At 35.7% G+C, this 17,776-nt stretch overlaps 1 protein-coding gene across 2 annotated transcripts in view; it reads right to left on the minus strand.

Annotated features, from left to right (window-relative positions):
* LOC130421312 (C-type mannose receptor 2-like) overlaps positions 1 to 5,132 on the minus strand; it is a 48,827-nt gene extending 43,695 nt beyond the window's left edge. For both annotated transcript variants that reach the window (XM_056749129.1, XM_056749128.1), the window contains exon 1: positions 4,965 to 5,132. The gene's annotated coding sequence lies outside the window, so the exon portion shown is untranslated. The remainder of the gene's footprint in view (positions 1 to 4,964) is intronic.
* Positions 5,133 to 17,776: the final 12,644 nt, after the last annotated feature.

A 17,776-nucleotide genomic window follows, 5' to 3' on the forward strand; every position in this document is an offset into this window, starting at 1 on the left:
TGGCTCCCCGTGACCCGAGGTAGTTCGGATAAGCGGTAGAAAATGGATGGATGGATGTTGTTAAGTTAATGTCCTTTAGTTAATATTACACTTACTGCTCAATAAGTCAAATAACACACTTCATGACTAATACCGTGCCTCACTTTTATTCCCAAGATTTGTGTATTATTTTTACTATTTTTTTTGTTAAAAACAGGTACATTATTACATTAAGTATATTTATATTATTTATTTTCATAAAATCTACTAAAGCACAAAATAATTGTTTTCAGTGTACACGTGTTACCCTGATGGTTTTTTGTATTTGTGTATATGAGACAGAGCACTATCGCTATGTACGCTTAGGAAATACTCTATCTTCTTGTGATGGATTTTGAATCTTTATGTGGTTGTGCAGTTAAACACCATATGATCTTTGGTTGCTTTGTACATTATTTACCATAATAGAGTTACGTTGATGGTTATATATAAAACACAATCAACAACATACTAAGGTAAAGGTAATAAAACACACACAATACGGTTATTTTTTCTTGTTGCCATTTTATAAATTCAACAAGTTCATATAATTAATTGTATTGTTTAACAGACAAATTATTTCGTACTACAGTGTAAACATGTTATGTTATTGTACGGTTGACACACGTTTTCTTATGTTCACAGTTTAAAGCGAGTTCAGGTTGTAACATTATTTCTGTTAATGGCAAAGGTTTAAGAACCTGTGCTGCCATGCTTTTCACCATTTTTACATTTTATTTTTTACCAGTATGTTATATGTGTAAAATGTGATTTTTCTGATATGGATACCTCAGAATGGCATACACGTTGTTTGATTATATTTGACAGATGCCTAATTAAGTACATTTTCCTTGAATGATAACACTAACATGTTTCGCTATGAAAACCTTTCCTTTAGGTTGTCGTCTCCAAATCAATCTTGTGTCCTTCTCTATCCCATGATCCTTCAGTTTCTGCTTTATCTGATGAAATAAATATTGTGTGTCAAGGTGTATCTTATTCTTCTAATTATTTAGTCTTTATTTAATTTTCTGAATAAACAATCTGCCTGATTAAATACAAAAGATACAAAAGCTGTATAATTGTTACATTGTAACATAAGCCAACAGTGTGCATGTACCCAACGAACAAAGAAATGTCCAAAAGACATAATTTCTACATCTTTGACGACAATTGTAAGACGTCTTTTTAATGACTACTATACATTTTGTTGGACTGCTTAAATCTCTTGAAACTATGTTGAAACACCGTGTTCTCTCATATTCATAACACAACAAACTTGACGTTATTTAATTATCTTCAAAGTGATGAAATCTGTAACTTTACTGAAACTCAAACCATTGAAGATGTAGGTGACATTGTTTTTTCAGTAGATCAGTAAAGAAGATTTGTTCAAATGCAAATCCTGAAGATGTCAAAAAGCAGTTACAGCAACACAAAAAATGTTGCGGCCCAAATCCGGCCCACACCTTACACCCCATACCACCTCATATGGCCCACATACCGCATGGAATGATGGGGCTTGGGCGGTACACTCCTGTTTGCCAGATTTGTACCACAGGAATGCCAAAGCTATGCCACATGTCAAACATCAAAACAAATAAAGCAGAGCTGACCCAAATATAAACAATAGTTCATTTCAATTCTGACCACCATTTCAGAACCGACACCTTTCCGTGCTCCAGTTTTACAGAATTTGTATTGAGTTTCATCATTATTTTAGTGATGATTGAGTTATTAGTGATGAACATCTGCTGTTAACAAACAAGCGCTGCAAACAGTCGAACACAGCTTATGTTTACATTCATAAGGCGCATCTTAAAATGAGACCATTGAATATGTTTCATGACTCACGCTTATTTCACGATCTGAAAGTTATCTTCCAAACATGACTGGCATTTTGTTCATGATGGCTGTGGCAACACTATAGCTTCACCCCTGAATGTAAAGCTCTGGCCTTCAGACGCTTTTCAGGGGTTGCCAGATTTGCATAACAAAAACAAACAAATGACCATTCAAAACAGGCTGACTGCTGATGGTGGTAGTTTTCTTTACAAAGAAAGATGCGAAATCATCCGCCTTTAAGTCCGATGCAGGTGAGGGGGCAGGCGGGCAAAAAGAAGAGCAGAGAAGATTCCGATAGAGAGAACAAGAGTCAGGCAAGTTGTTGATTTTAACATGGTAATACTGAGATTTTGTAGAGGATACATCAGCAGAGAAAGAAGAGATGAGAGAATTATATAGACTTCTGTCCCCAATCAGCCATAAAGGTGCAGTTCCACAAAGTTCTTTTCAGTATCATTGCGTAAGTGTACATTACAACACACTAATGCAAATGCTGACAAAGATGTAGAAGAAATTGTTACAAGACAGAAGAAAGTCAAGAATCCAAAAACACTTAGAACACGGGCTAAAACTCTGTTTATTCTCAATCAGACCTTAGAAAGATGACAGTTACTGATGTTTGTGTTTAATTCTCCTTAGGTGAGATCTTGACAGATGTCAAGTGGTCAGTTGATGTTCATCTAAGACTATCCCACCTAGCACTAGACGTCATTTTGACGTCTTTTTTTGGGCTAAATCAAGTCGGCCCGTCCTGGCCGTCATTTAGCCCAAAAATCGACGTCGAAATTTGGGCTTTTTTTGGTCCGTCGAAATTTGGTCGAAATTAGCCCAAAGATCGACGTATATACTAATATTGACATGAAAAGAAAATCACATTGCAGTAGTTTCTTGATAAAAACGTGTGTTGCGACTATTTCTTAACATATAATTTAACTAGTTCAACAATGTGGCTAAAGCACACAAATATTTATTATGAGCCAATATGCTTATAATGGAAGCCGCAATATTCAATATAAAATATCCATAAAAATAACGTTGTGACTACTAATTCATTTTTATAAAGTGTTTTCCCCGCTTCTTCACGATGCACATACCTTTCAGACGTTTCTTAAGATTGGTCGATTTGTTGTTAACAGTTGCTCATAATTTTGCATTCGGGAGAGTTTCCCTTATTTATCACGCAACCTTTCTCCGCAATTTACAGAGTGCATTAGTTTTTACCGGTTTCTGTTATACAAAATTACAGCTTTTACAGCGCCAAAAAAAACATTAATGTTGTGCCTGATCATCATTGTCAATCAATATTGACAAAGTCATTGACCAAAGCACAAAAATTATCTTTTCTCATCCAAAAGCAAACTCCCGAATCTTTAGTTGCTGCACATTAATGAAACTTTACAATAAACTGGGTTCTATGTTTAGATGAAACTTCAAAATAAGCTTCTTTGAGGCAAATTCAGAATGGTTAATCCAAAAATTATGATTCTGTCATAATTCACTAATTGTCCCAAACCTGTGTTAATGTCTTTGTTCGGCTGAACACAAAGGGAGACATTCTGAATAGGTTTTTGACATGGCCACGATTGCAGTGGATTTGAGAAAATGAAAACTTGATTTTAAACAAAGTTCATTTCAAATTTCAAAACCAATGACTTCATTCTGCGACAATGTTTTTTGATGCCATTGAAGAAAAAGATCATTGGATGAGAAGGTTCTTCACTGCACATCTCATTGAAAAAAAGGTAAGATTTTTAATCTCATATTTAATAATTATAAATGTTTTCGTTTTAAGGAAACCAAATTTTATTTAAGGTTATATCTAGAATGAACATAAGACAATTATACAGCCGGGCGAAGGACTCATTGAGTATTTACGATACCACAATATCAAGAAATGTATGTGATAAAAACAAAACATTATTTACTGAATGCTAAAAAATACATAATTTAAAATGTATTAATTAAATTTATATCTAGCCTAGTCAGATGATAAAAAGTACACTTACATTATGTACTTATAGTGCTCTCCTTTTGTACACTAATTTTATACTTTGTTGTAATTACACAATTTGTATTAAATGTATTACTACTTAAGATAATCTTAAAAACATAAGTGTACTCAGCCAATCTAAAATCTTGTCAAGGGCACAAACACAGGCTGGGTCGGCCCTGTTTTAAGACACCACGAATATGAAATGTGATCAAATTTTATTTAGTTAGCACTTAGTTACAGGTGGTAATTAAATACATTTTAAATATGCCTACATGAATAGTATGTTAAAAGCACATAAATCAATAAACAGGAAGTGTGAACTATAACTTCTCCCGGAGCAGGAAAGCTCCGCTACATTAACTATGACTACCAGATAGAGCGGAACTGTTACTATAGCAACGATTTCAACTTAAGAGTTTGTCTCTGAGGAGCTTTAAATACTAAAGCAGAATTTTTACAATACAACTATAAATTTAGTGTGCGGAAAAGAGCAATTTAAGCATATTTTGAAAGTGTACTTTTTAGCAAAGAGCCACACACACCACTATAGTTAGCCTAGGCTTACGGAGCCGCACTGCAAAAAAATTTCTAACCTATCTACTTTTTTGTCATAAGGTAGTATAACGCAAGGTATGTTTCCATAGATACACATTAAAAATGTCATGTATAAAAAATATATTAAAAAAGTACTTCTTGGGTGCTTGCTCGTGCCAACCCCGCGAGACCTGGAATATAAACTGTGGTCTGTGACCGTCACGCACAGTGCACCCAACTCACTTCTGAGTGAACCAGACTACAGCCGTTTTTCTGAGGTAAAAGCTTTTGACTTAACCGTTTTATTTAAACTAAACCTAAAGCATAAGCTTACAACAAAAGAAAATTACATATTATGAAGAAAGTAATAATAATCATAGTAATAATCATCGAATAAGGACACAGACAGTGAGGGGAGTTTCTTTCACGCTTTCACACAACAGTTGACGGACCGTCTTTTCCGTTAAATGTATGCTACTGCATTAACTGCTCACACATGGTTTCCTGTCTTTTATGTGCTGTTTACATCTGAACCGTATAATGTTAAAGGCCGCTGTCGTATAATGTAAAATACCTTTTCCGGGTCCAATGTTATTGTACGGAAGGCGCCGTAAATCACGAGGCTGAATCCAGCTTCTTATTCGCAGTTTCTTATTGACGCTATCCGTTCCACCTTAAAAACGCGAAGCATCCGCTTTTCCAGTTTCTTATTCACGCTTAGCTTAGGGACCGTCTCGCGTTTCTCTTCTTTTACGTTTAAAAAAAAAAACGTTTTGTGTGCGAGTGTCTTTGTGTGTGCGTGCGCGCGTGTGTGTGTGTGTGTGAGAGAGAGAGAGAGAGAGAGAGACAGAGAGAGAGAGAGAGAGAGAGAGAGAGAGAGAGAGACAGAGAGAGAGAGAGAGAGAGAGAGATTGCACAGAGGATGGGCTGCTTGCTATCTAAGTCATGACATGCTGAATGCCCCTTGAGATGACCGTGAACTTCACGTGGAACCTCGATCACTCACTCCCCTTACCATCCTCAATATAACTTTGATAGAACAAGTAAGAGAGAATTAAGTAAATTACGTGAATATTTCTAAAAAGCATAGTATACACAGTTTTGTTATACTTTGCATATATATAATTAACTTTCCCTCTTACCTCTTATGTAAATTAATTATTTTCTTCATTTATGTATTTTATTTTAATTCTATATATTATTTTTTTTTCCATTTCCTGTGTTTGTCTATGTACTGTATTTTTTCATTCTGAGCTGCTGAAACCACAAAACGTTGCTTGTCTTTGTGTGCACAATTGGAAAATAAAGATTATTCGAATTTTTTTCTGATCAATTGCTCTTATACAATTTATTATACTCTTTTTGGTCTTAGCCAGTGCGTTATACACACATTATATTACTATATCTATTAAATGTATATAGATTTATGTAAACGTTGTCACTTGTTTTATGTAAAGAAAATGTCTAATGTCAGAACTGTTGTTCTGTACAGGTATGTCTTTGATGGTGCGTTAAAAGTTCCACAGCTAGGTTTTACCTTGTCTTGATGTCATGCACGAAAATAGAAATTTTTACTGTAGCATTTTAAAGTTATGGACCCCTGAAGTTGCACTAATGGGACATTTTGAGGTGCTACATCTCGACAACATTTAAGGGTGCGTTGAAATTTACACATAGTGGTTATACCCAGTATCCTTGACATTAATAATGCACCACAAGCTAATACGAATAAGGGTTCTGACATTATTAACAGAAACATTATAATTAATAAATGCAGGAAAACTACAATTCAATTTTTTTGTTAATGTTAGCTAATGCATTTTAGCTGATGTTAACTAACAGCACCATATTGTAAAGTATTCTTTATTTATTAATATTATGTTAAAAATAAAATCATTAAAATTAGCTTTTCTGTAGCTCAGCGATAAGAGCATTGTGTTAACGATGCAAAGGATGTGGGTTCGATCCCTAGGCATTGCACATACCGAAGTATAAATGCAATATGGGTCTCTTTGGATAAAAGTCTCTGCCAAATGCATAAATGTATATGTAAATATTAGCCATAGCTCTGAAGTTAGATTAACATGTTTTAGAATTTTTTTATGTACAGCACGATAATATAAAATTAAAAATAATGATAACATCCTCTATGATAATATAAACAGAATTATTTTTGATAATGTTGAGTTTTTTAAACCTTTTTGTGATATAATTTGCAGCACCTTGTTCAGCGACAGAATCATTCCTGCTTTTGCATTAACCGTTGACATTGGCCAATTGAAGAGTATTGTGAGATATGCCAACTTCAGGGGTCCATAACTTAAAAATGCTACAGTAAAAATGTCTTCTTTTTGGCTAGGTGGTAGTCAAGGATACTGGGTATAACCCCTAGGTGGAATTTCAACGCACCCTAAAAGTTTTCGAGATGTAGCACCTCAAAATGACCCATAAGTGCAACGGTCCATTGAAGAGTATTGTGAGATATGCCAACTTCAGGGGTCTATAACTTTAAAATGCTACAGTAAAAATTTCTATTTTCGTGCATGACATCAAGACAAGGTAAAACCTAGCTGTGGAACTTTTAACGCACCATCAAAGACATACCTGTACAGAACAACAGTTCTGACATTAGACATTTTCTTTACATAAAACAAGTGACAACTTTTACATAAATCTATATACATGTAATAGATATAGTAATATAATGTGTGTATAACGCACTGGCTAAGACCAAAAAGAGTATAATAAATTGTATAAGAGCAAATGATCAGAAAAAAAATCTAATAATCTTTATTTTCCAATTGTGCACAAAAAAACAAGCAACGTTTTGTGGTTTCAGCAGCTCAGAATGAAAAAATACAGTACATAGACAAACACAGGAAATGGAAAAAAAATTAATATATAGAATAAAAATAAAATACATCAATGAAGAAAATAATTAATTTACATAAGAGGTAAGAGGGAAAGTTAATTATATATATGCAAAGTATAACAAAACTGTGTATACTATGCTTTTTAGAAATATTCACGTAATTTACTTAATTATGCTGGACCGTATTGCATGCTCTGCACTTGAATATTGCACATTCAAACATGTCTGTACTTTTGGATGTGATTAATATTCATGGTGGAGATAGGCTGCCTAAAAACTGTTCTATCAAAGTTATATTGAGGATGGTAAGGGGAGTGAGTGATGGAGGTTCCACGTGAAGCTCATGGTCATCTCAAGGGGCATTCAGCATGTCATGACTTAGATAGCAAGCAGCCCATCCTGTGTGCACTCTCTCTCTCACACACACACACACACACACACACGCACACACACACGCACACACACACGCACGCACGAACAGACACACACACCCCCACAAATACAGACACTCACACACACAAAGTTTTTTTTTTAAACGTAAAAGAAGAGAAACGCGAGACGGTCCCTAAGCTAAGCGTGAATAAGAAACTGGAAAAGCGGATGCTTCGCGTTTTTAAGGTGGAACGGATAGCGTCAATAAGAAACTGCGAATAAGAAGCTGGATTCAGCCTCGTCCGTAAATCTATATTCCTAAACTGTGAATCGAGGCATTTCATTTAGGCTATATGCGAACTGAACCATCTTTACAACAAATCAATTATTCCTTTTGAGTAACAAACTGAGAACAAATGTGTTATTCTTTGTTATCGCAGATGCAGTCAAAATGTGAAACAGCAAGGCCACCGACCACATCATAGTCAAAGCCATGGGAGACGACACGGCCCCTGGGCGATCTGGCGGTAGCGGGCATCGTGCAAACTAAAGTGTTCTTATTACATTTTGTTATTCAAATGTTTCGATCATTTGTATGTTATGTAACTGACAATAAATTTTTCGTAATACTTTTAGTCAGTTGTCTTATTTTGAGATATATAATATAATATTGAATGCATATAAATGATTTTATGCTTAAAATTTAGTTAAATTCAAGTCTGGAAAAAGACAAAACTTTTTATAGACGTCTTTCAACAACCCGAAAAAGACGTCTTCTCAAAGACCGGAAAAAGACGTCTTATCACGACGCGAAAAAGACGTCGTTTCACCTTTCACTTTTCAACCACATTTCGACGTTGTTTGGACGTCTGGCACTGACGTCTTTTCGACGTCTTTTCGACGACTTTTTGCTGGGTGGGTAGGGCTTATCGCATATATTGAAGCTATATTATACTCCTATTGAATGAAATATTCCAACAAACCTTTTTGGCTGTTTGGTATGTCTGCCTGTCAATCAGAGGCACCAAATACCTATCCCTCAAAACCTTAAACATTTATTGCTGTCCTAAACATTGAAATTGGAAAAATAAAACCCAAAGTCTGTCTACTTGTCTACCTGCCTGTGTAGGGTTAATATATAATATCTCTTAACTTTTATTTCTACCTTTACAGCATTCATTTTCAGCTGGTTTCTGGCCAGGAATTTTGTGGTAATTTTTTCTTTTTACTACACATGCTCCTTGTCTATGTTGAACAATCCAAAATGAGGTTTTCTGGCCAAGCTGTTCAGATATATGGCCCGTTCACAAATCTTTCTTGTGAAAGTTTCTCTCTGTTTATGTTTTAGGTTGAAGATGGCCCAGAGAGGTAAGTCTTTCTGTTGCTAATCTATAAGCATTAGGCAAGTGTCTGAGAATCAATTGGCATGATCTGCAAAATCCACACTTACCCTCATTTTTTTCATTACTGACAATTTTTTTCTTTACTTGTTGTTATTCAACAAGAGAGAACGCACATTAATGCCAAACAAAGGGAAATCTTAAAATCCTTTTTTTAAAGAGGGAATGGCAAGTGGTGGCTCAGGATTACTACCAAGAGCTGCATCAGCAACTGGTTTGTACACCAGTGTCATAGAAGTAAGGTTTACTTTAGATTTGTTAACATTCAGTTCAAGTGATGTAATACTGTTTAGTAGTGGTGGGCTGTTAACTCAGTTAACGCAGTGAGACTCTTATCGCGCGATAAAAAAAATGTCGCCGTTAATCTATTCTCAAAGTTGGGTTGGGAGCTGGGTCTATACTACACAAGCTATGATGACTTTCACCTTGATATTTTAGCGCGGATGTATACCAGCTTAACTGCACTGTACGGGGCGAGAACGAGATTTTTTTAACTCGCGTGATTCGCGTCATTCTAGCCACCTCATCATCTCATAACCAGGGCTTCATTCGCGCGATTCGCGCCGCCACATCATCTCATAACAAGGGCTTCATTCGCGCGATTTGCTCCGCAAGTAGGTCCCCAGCTAGCAGACGTTTGTTATAAGAACGTTCCTTAGAGGTTTTTCATGTTTTTGAAAACGTTTTAAAAACATTCAAAATGTCTAGTTTTTGTTATGTTTTAAGAATGTTCCCAGCTAACAAAAGTCACCATCATGGTGATCAGTGTTTCTTTGAGTTGGTCTCTTGTCCCTTCATCTCTCGTATATGAGAGCATTTGATGGTTTGTAACTCTGTGCAGGTCATGTACTGTAGTTATAGCAAATCAATGGGAAAGCTTACCAAATATAGCGTTTACTTCCTGCAGTTCGTTCTACAGTATAGACATCAATTGTAAATGGTACTCTTGATCCTGAAAGAATATTTTACTCTTAGGGAAGTAACTGTGTTTCAAAGTCTATTAGATTTGTGTAAAAAGGGTTTTAAAAACCACAGCAATGTCTAGACAAAGACAGACTTAAAGAATCAGGATATGAATCTCATCAATGGTGACAATCAACAAACCAATTCTGATAAATGATCTAGTGAAATGCATGCTGGGTTTCATGAACAAGTTTTGTACTAAGAATTTACCCAGCATGCATTGCACCATGAAGTTTTGTTTGGTTGGTTGTCACCATTGTTGAGATTCATACCCTGACTCTTGATGTCTGTATTTGTCAAAGTCATTATGTAGAATAAGTTTATATTTGTATACACATCCGGGAGACACTTGTAGACAACAAATTGCAAACAAAACACAATCTAACATTTTCTTCTAAAATCAACAGCATATCAATCAATCAGATTAGATCCATTAATCTAACCACCAAATAACAGCAATTTTAATGCCCATTTACGATCTCCTTTAGATCAGATTCTGATTGGATTGCTATGACAACAGTACATTACATGTACAGTTATATCTTACCAATACATCTCACACATGAGGGTGAAGGGACAAGATACCAGCTCAAGGAAACACTGATCACCATGATGGTGACTTTTGTTAGCTGGGAACGTTCTTAAAACATAACAAAAACTAGACATTTTGAATGTTATTAAAACGTTTTCAAAAACATGAAAAACATCTAAGGAACGTTCTTATAACAAACTTCTGCTAGCTGGGTCTATTGCCTCTTTGCATTAACACATAAATCACTCGCGCTTGACACGCCATTCGCGTTTGGTCTGAACACAACATAACGTTACTGTGTAATTACCGCATCAAACGTGACGTGCTAACATGGATGCAGCTATGAAGCCGCCGGGTTTGCTTCAGGGAATATTAATTTGTAAGAAGCTTCCCAATAGAAACATCGACAAGACTAAGGTTGTTTGCACCTTGTGCAATGCGGAATTGGTTTAAAAAAACAAAACTTTCACTCTACAGGTAAAGGTCTAGCTTTAGTTGAAACCAGTAACTTTGTATTGAGATCTAATGTATTATGGCTCCTGTATGACATATCGCTTGTTGCTCCCTCACTCTTTGTAAGTCGCTTTGGATAAAAGCGTCTGCTAAATGACTAAATGTAAATGTACTGTAGGAGCTCTTCCAGTCTCAAGTACCACCTAAACGCAAAGCATCCCTTAGCTAATGCGAAAGTAAACACAAGTACATCTTATTGAAGATAACTTATTTTCATCACCAATTATCATAGTAGAACAGCTTTCTCAAGCAGTTTGTGATGCATTTTGGAAAAAGGAGATGAGCCCCTGGTCTAATGCGCCACCTGGCTTGAGAAATCCGTTCTCAAAGACTTACTTTTAGTCATTATTTGGGTAGCACACATATTCTGAATGCCTTCGGCAGAATTCAAATGAGCCATTTTAATCTAGATTAATCTAAATTAATTCCAAGATTAATCTAGATTAAAAAAATTAATCTATGCCCACCACTAATCTTTAGTTAATTTCTGTTTTTCTCTTTTAGAACTGAATCGGTAATTGAAAAAAGGCTGTTTAAGGCTTCGTCTTGGACCCTGCCATCAAAGGCCAAAGTTCACATCCGAGAGCTGTCAGCATACAATCTTTTTTGTAGGGACATTCTCAGAAACAAAGGTGTGAGACAATTAAAGGATTCTGTTATGGTCTGCTCACATATGCCATGTTAGGTTCGATTAAATCTAACTCTGGTGCGATTGTTCGTTTGGTGCAGTTTATTTGTGTAAGTGTGAACGCTGCCACCGCAGACGCAGAACACGAAGCTGTGACCTCACCTCTATGCCATACACCTACACTTCTTTTTACAAAGTTGTTAAAGACAAATGGATTTGTTTATTTATTAGAATGATCTTACTCGCTGTATAAATACCATGCACTGTGTGCTGTGTTTTAACTTTTCAGTTTTTCCTGTTTGCCCCTGTAAAGCTGCTTCGAAACAATACACATTGTGAAAAGCGCTATATAAATAAACTTGAATTGAATTGAATTGATTTCACTACCCAAGTTAACCAGTGTGTTGGACCGATTGTCTCCGTATGAATTTACTTTAAAGTGTTGCACATTCTTTGCGTCTATTTTTCTCTCTCATGCACAATGAACGAAATTAAGGGCAGGTGGTCCACATTGGGGAAAGAGGAGAAGCAGAAATACTGTCAAGAGGCAGCAGCACTGAGAGCACATGCGCCGGCAGACGACCCTAGCGCTGAGATGAGGGATTAAAATGCATCTGAAGAAGATGAAGTTAGAGGTTTGGAAAGAAGTATAATTTGCTAGGCATTAGGGGTATTATAATAGTATTAGATGCAAGGATGATAGGCAGCCATTGTGATGTGAGCAGAACATCATGACAGACACCCCCTCAAACTAAATTCCTACTGGTTGGGCATGTCATTTCAGACCAAGGAAGTCAGTAGAAGCATAAATCAAATTATTAGTTGGATGTTCCATGTAAACGCAGCTAATGTCCCTGACCCCTTATTTGCCACCACTCGCAACACTTTTTACATATATTGCCTAGCGCTGATAGGAGTTGTTTCTTCAGTGTGTAGTGGATTTTTTAAATAAGGTATTTTGTGTATAATCACAATTTGTGGTTGTCTTATCAATCTTAATATTGTAAAGGTGTCCAAGCTTGAGGATTTAGGTGTGGAAACAGCCATCTTGTCATTTGACCGCGAAAAGTCCAGCTTAGAAGTGTACGAACTGAGCAGCAAAGGAGCCTCTAATTTCCTCGACTCTACGGACTCGGTGAACAACTTTGCACTGCATTTTAAAGGTAATATTGTTTATATGAAAATCCACAGAAGTTTTATGAAATGAATTGTAGTCTGTTATTTCATTTGTAGCAAGCTCCTCTGCCAGTTTCTCCATTTGTGTTTCGGCAGACCATTTGGCTCTATGCAAAGTGTGGAAAAAATAGAACTAAAGAATAATAGAATTATACATGTGAGTTTATGTATATTGGTGGTCCATTGCATCTCTCTCTGTCCCTTCGCCCCAACCAGGTAAGGCAGATAGCTGTTCACCCTGAGCCATGGGTCTGCTCAAGGTTTCTGCCTTTTAAAAGGAAGATTTCCTTGCCTCTGTCGCCTAGTGTTTGCTCATGGTGGGAATTGATGGGTCTCTGTTAGTGATATTAAAAAGAGTGTGGTCTAGACATACTTTGTTTGAAAAGAGCTTTGAGATAAATTTTGTCATGAATTGGTGCTATATAAATAAAATTGAGTTGGAAACATATTCCGGTTATAGATTCAGTATGTGTCTTTGGCAGTTTTTAATGTGAAACTATTTCTCAGGAGTTACATCAAGATAGTGTAAATTTTACCTCTCCAGAATATCCTATAGCTGTTCAGTTGAATGTTATTAGTGACTGTGATGGGCCTTGGCAGTGGTTTACTTTCATCAAGCTATTCTGTAATTAAATTCTATTTTTATAATCACTGCTAATTCTATTCCTTCATTGACACGGCTGTGTGATTATTTTTCTCCAGTAATGCATTAAGACCGTTATTTGAAGTGTTACTTTTTTCCTCAACATATCAATCAGATGCAGCACAATGCAAGCCCACTAACACAGCAGAAGAAATCTCAGAGCACATGGATGCAGAAGGCACGCTGAGTTGTTTAAAGAAGAATAGTTTACTAGATTTGTAACTGTGGTCATTTCACCAGCATATTTGACCACTGTATACATTATTGAAATAATAAATTAAATTGATAATTCAAAAGATCAAATCTTTTGAGTTTTGTGATGGTTTAATGTCTTCAAATCAACAGAGGCAGCAGAAGGCATCCAGACGAAGTCAGCGGAAGAGATATTAGAGGCCATGTGTGAAAATGGTATTCCTTGTAATCGTAATACTTTTTGAATGTCAAATTGTAAACATCAGTTTTTGGCCATGCTTAAATTCAAGCTTAATTAAAACAGATGTTTTGAGAAGTCTACCATTAACATTTGACACAGAGAAAAGCCCACTTGTTGGTAAAAATACCGTTTATAGATAAAAAAATTATCCAGGTGACATTAGAAAGCTTTTAAATTTGGCATTCCGATTATTGTACACTTTGAATTGTTTGTTGATATTTAGATGCTATTAATAGTACTGTGTCTATTTCTAATCAATTATTTATTGATAGATAGTATTAATGCTGACTAATTGCATTATTAATTTGTAATTAAGATTCAAAATTTGTAGTAAGAAAGTTGTTGTTGTGTTGTATTGTTTTATGTACAGCAGATGGAAGGAGAGTCCTCAGAAACACCCACCACTGTTGCCAGGGTGATGACTGCAGATGAAGGTATCTTTTTTTTAACAGGAAGTCCCATTGAGACTACTGAGATCGTCCTACACTAAGAACACATATGGCAACTGAAGCATAGGCTACAACATTTTAAAAGTGAAAAAATCCACTATACAGTGACAAAGGGGCAGATTCCAGGCAGAACGTGCAGAAAACATAAACAACCTTTTTCCAAGCTCTGTATACACATTTGGGACCTTAAAGTATAAAAAAAACTTGAGTGCAAAGGGTGTTGTCAAGTACATTTCTTTCAAATCCAAACAAAGAGGTAGGAGTTGAGCATACCAACAATTGATTTCTGAAATTAAAATTGAGTTACTCTTCTATCCTTAGTATTTACATCCATTTCTGTCAGGGTTACACTAAAGCTGCTTTCTGAAATGTTACTCTACATAGGCCTTACATTTGGCACATTTCACTGAAGCATTCAGTTTCTCACAGTGACAGATGTTGAATTAAGGGAAAAATTAAAGAAGACACTAAGCCTGTTCGCCCTTTTTATTAGAGCTCAAACAGAGAGATATTTAAACAGAGAAATAAATACCCTACAGAGGATGCACCAGATCTGCTAAACATCTTAAAAAGACCAGCTTTACAGCCATTCTAAATCATAAACATCTTACAGACATCTACATGTCTATATGATGTCTGACAGCAGACGTCTCCGAGACGTATTGCTGATGAGCAAACTATGTATTGCACATGTCTTGCAGATGTAAATGGAGACGTCATGTAGACGTAAGCCCGATGTATGTGTGCTATCAGGGAGCCTACCCTACAAGAGGACGCAACAACCCATATTGGTCTTATTCATTATTGGTATTTTCAAAACCATCACAGCAGCATTAAATAATTATATAGCCTATGCATATAAGCCATGTGTGAAAGAGGTTTACCTGATTTTTGACCAATCAGAATTTAGTTATAATATCAACTTATTTTATTCTTCTCTTGTCTGCCTGTTATGTTATGTTTCCCCATTCTCAGTGGAAAACTTGTGGCCTTGCTCACTGCTGTATCAGCATACAAATACTCACCTTTGAAACATCACCTTGGTGCATGTTAGAAGGCTTTTTATTAAGCAACAAAAGGGGCTACAGATATGGGACCAATTGTTATAGAGAGATCAATATACAGTTATTAAATTGTAATTCATTTTAACCATACTTAAGAGTGTCCCAAGTGGTCAAGTATAGTAGATTTGTGATTTATAGATTTCAAATCTGATAGAGAGGCGTACACGTGTTTTCAGTTTGTTCTATGAAACACTCGTACACACTTTGAGAAATTTAGGATGGTTCATGCCCACAACCAAGAAGTGATAATGTGATCAAATGAAGATAGAAGAATTTAGTTTATTTTGCTTAAAAGCAGAGACTCTTCTTTCCTTCGATATATTTATTGTCTGTATATATGTTACAGAAAATTTAAAGTTTGCTGAAAATGTAAAAAATGCTGGCACTGGCTGACAACTTAAAAAAAAAGTCTGAAGGGGAAAAAGTTAATTCCTCTAGTGGTGACACTTCTTGCGAGATTAACTTGACTGATGTCTGAATACTTCTGTTGGCCTGGGTTGTATTCCAGAAAGCTGGTTATGTGACATACCCGGGTTAGTTTAAGGGTTAGTTATCTGATAACTTCAACTTTCAGTTCCCAAAACAAAGATAACTTTCAGGGTATATAAGTAACCATGGCAACATAACTGCTCCAAAGCATCTTATTTTCCAGGGTTACTTCATTTAAAGGAAATGTTTCTAAGCTTTATAATACTATTTGATGCATTTGGTCAAAGATAGTTGTGTCTAATGGTTAGAGAGCCAGATTTAAAACTCAAAGGTTGTAAGTTTGATTCCCAGGCTGGCAGGTTTCAAGGTTTTATTACACCCCCCAATGGGATCAGCATGGCAGATTGTTCACATATTTAAATTCTTAATATAATTTTAAATTCATTTACATAAAAAACTGTTTAGTATTGAAAGGCCTTTCTCCAGATTACAGCTAGTCTTTCAGGATCGGCCGTTTCCACTTCTTTTAACATTTGGAAAGCCATGACTTTAAGCAAACAAAGTCAAAGAAAACAAACAAAAATATATATATATTTTATATTTAAAAGGGATATATAAAGGCTACATGATTATTATGTATATATGACTGGGTATTACATTTTAAACCTCATCCTTCATCGTTCAGACCTTCATCCTCTGCTGCAAATGATTCATCATACATTGTGATTATGATCAATGTAGTATTTTCTAGAACTAAAAGAGTCTCCATTAATATGACTACATCAGTAATACAAAGTCAGTTTTCAGAAAACTAAATAAAGGATTAAAACTGCCTTCAAAATGACCAATGTGGTCAAATACAGACAGACAGGTTAAAATAACAGACAAACATCCCAACAGATCTACAGTTAATGTAACAAATATAGCCATAATGAGTTTATATTTTAAATAATATAGTATAAAAATTGTGCATATATTTAAAATATTTATGTATTTAATTAATTAAGGAATTTATAGAGTTTAAAGTTTTATAAACATATAACCTATAAACAATTTAATTTGATGATTTTTATCCCACACTTTATACATTGAAGCAGATTAACGTCTTCTGTGAAAAAAAGTCAGATTTATAAAGTTCTTTTACAGTCAAAAACTTTAAGCTTCTCGGCCGTTTCCATGGTGACTGGTGAGATCTGTGATGCATTGACAGTGTCTTCATGTTGTTTCTGTGAGCGTGTTAACTCTGAGTATCTTTAGTGAGATTAAACAAACTCTTCTCAGGTGTTTAGGAACAGACAGACCCCGAGTAAACAAGTTTGTGTTTATCAACTGAGAGTTCAGAGTTTAGCTGACAGTAAATTAACCTGCTTTCTGGAATAAACACCAGCACTGGGAAGCATAGATCCACCAATTATTAAACCAAATCACATTTTCGTCTTGTTTAAAAGTGTAAAAAAAAACAATTCAATTGATTTTTTCAGATGTTTTATGTCATTCTACATATGTAAACTGGAGCAGACAGGTTTGTGTCTATTACTGATGTTTGGATGTCTTGTCTTGATGCTCAGAGTCACTGCAGACACTACACAGATCTGACCACCGTTCACACTCAAGCTGAGAATGACCTGCTGTTGACCATGATGTGAGGATTTTCAAGAGCATGGATTGGTCTGTTCAGAGACTGATGGAAGTGTTCAGATGGAACAAACGTCCTCATGTCCTCCATTAACTGTCTGTCTAGTATACGTGACATAACTGGTCAGAAGCGAGCGTGTGGTGCTGTAGGTCCTGATGCTCTGATAGATGATCAACATGCTCAACAGCCCTTCATTCATCTGCAAACAGAGTGAGTGAAATCTATAAATCTCAAATGATCGTGATATTGGGCACAGCCTGAACAGTTTCAGATCTC

The sequence above is a fragment of the Triplophysa dalaica genome, chromosome 5 (assembly GCF_015846415.1).
Source record: "Triplophysa dalaica isolate WHDGS20190420 chromosome 5, ASM1584641v1, whole genome shotgun sequence".
Classification (NCBI taxonomy): Eukaryota; Metazoa; Chordata; class Actinopteri; order Cypriniformes; family Nemacheilidae; genus Triplophysa; species Triplophysa dalaica.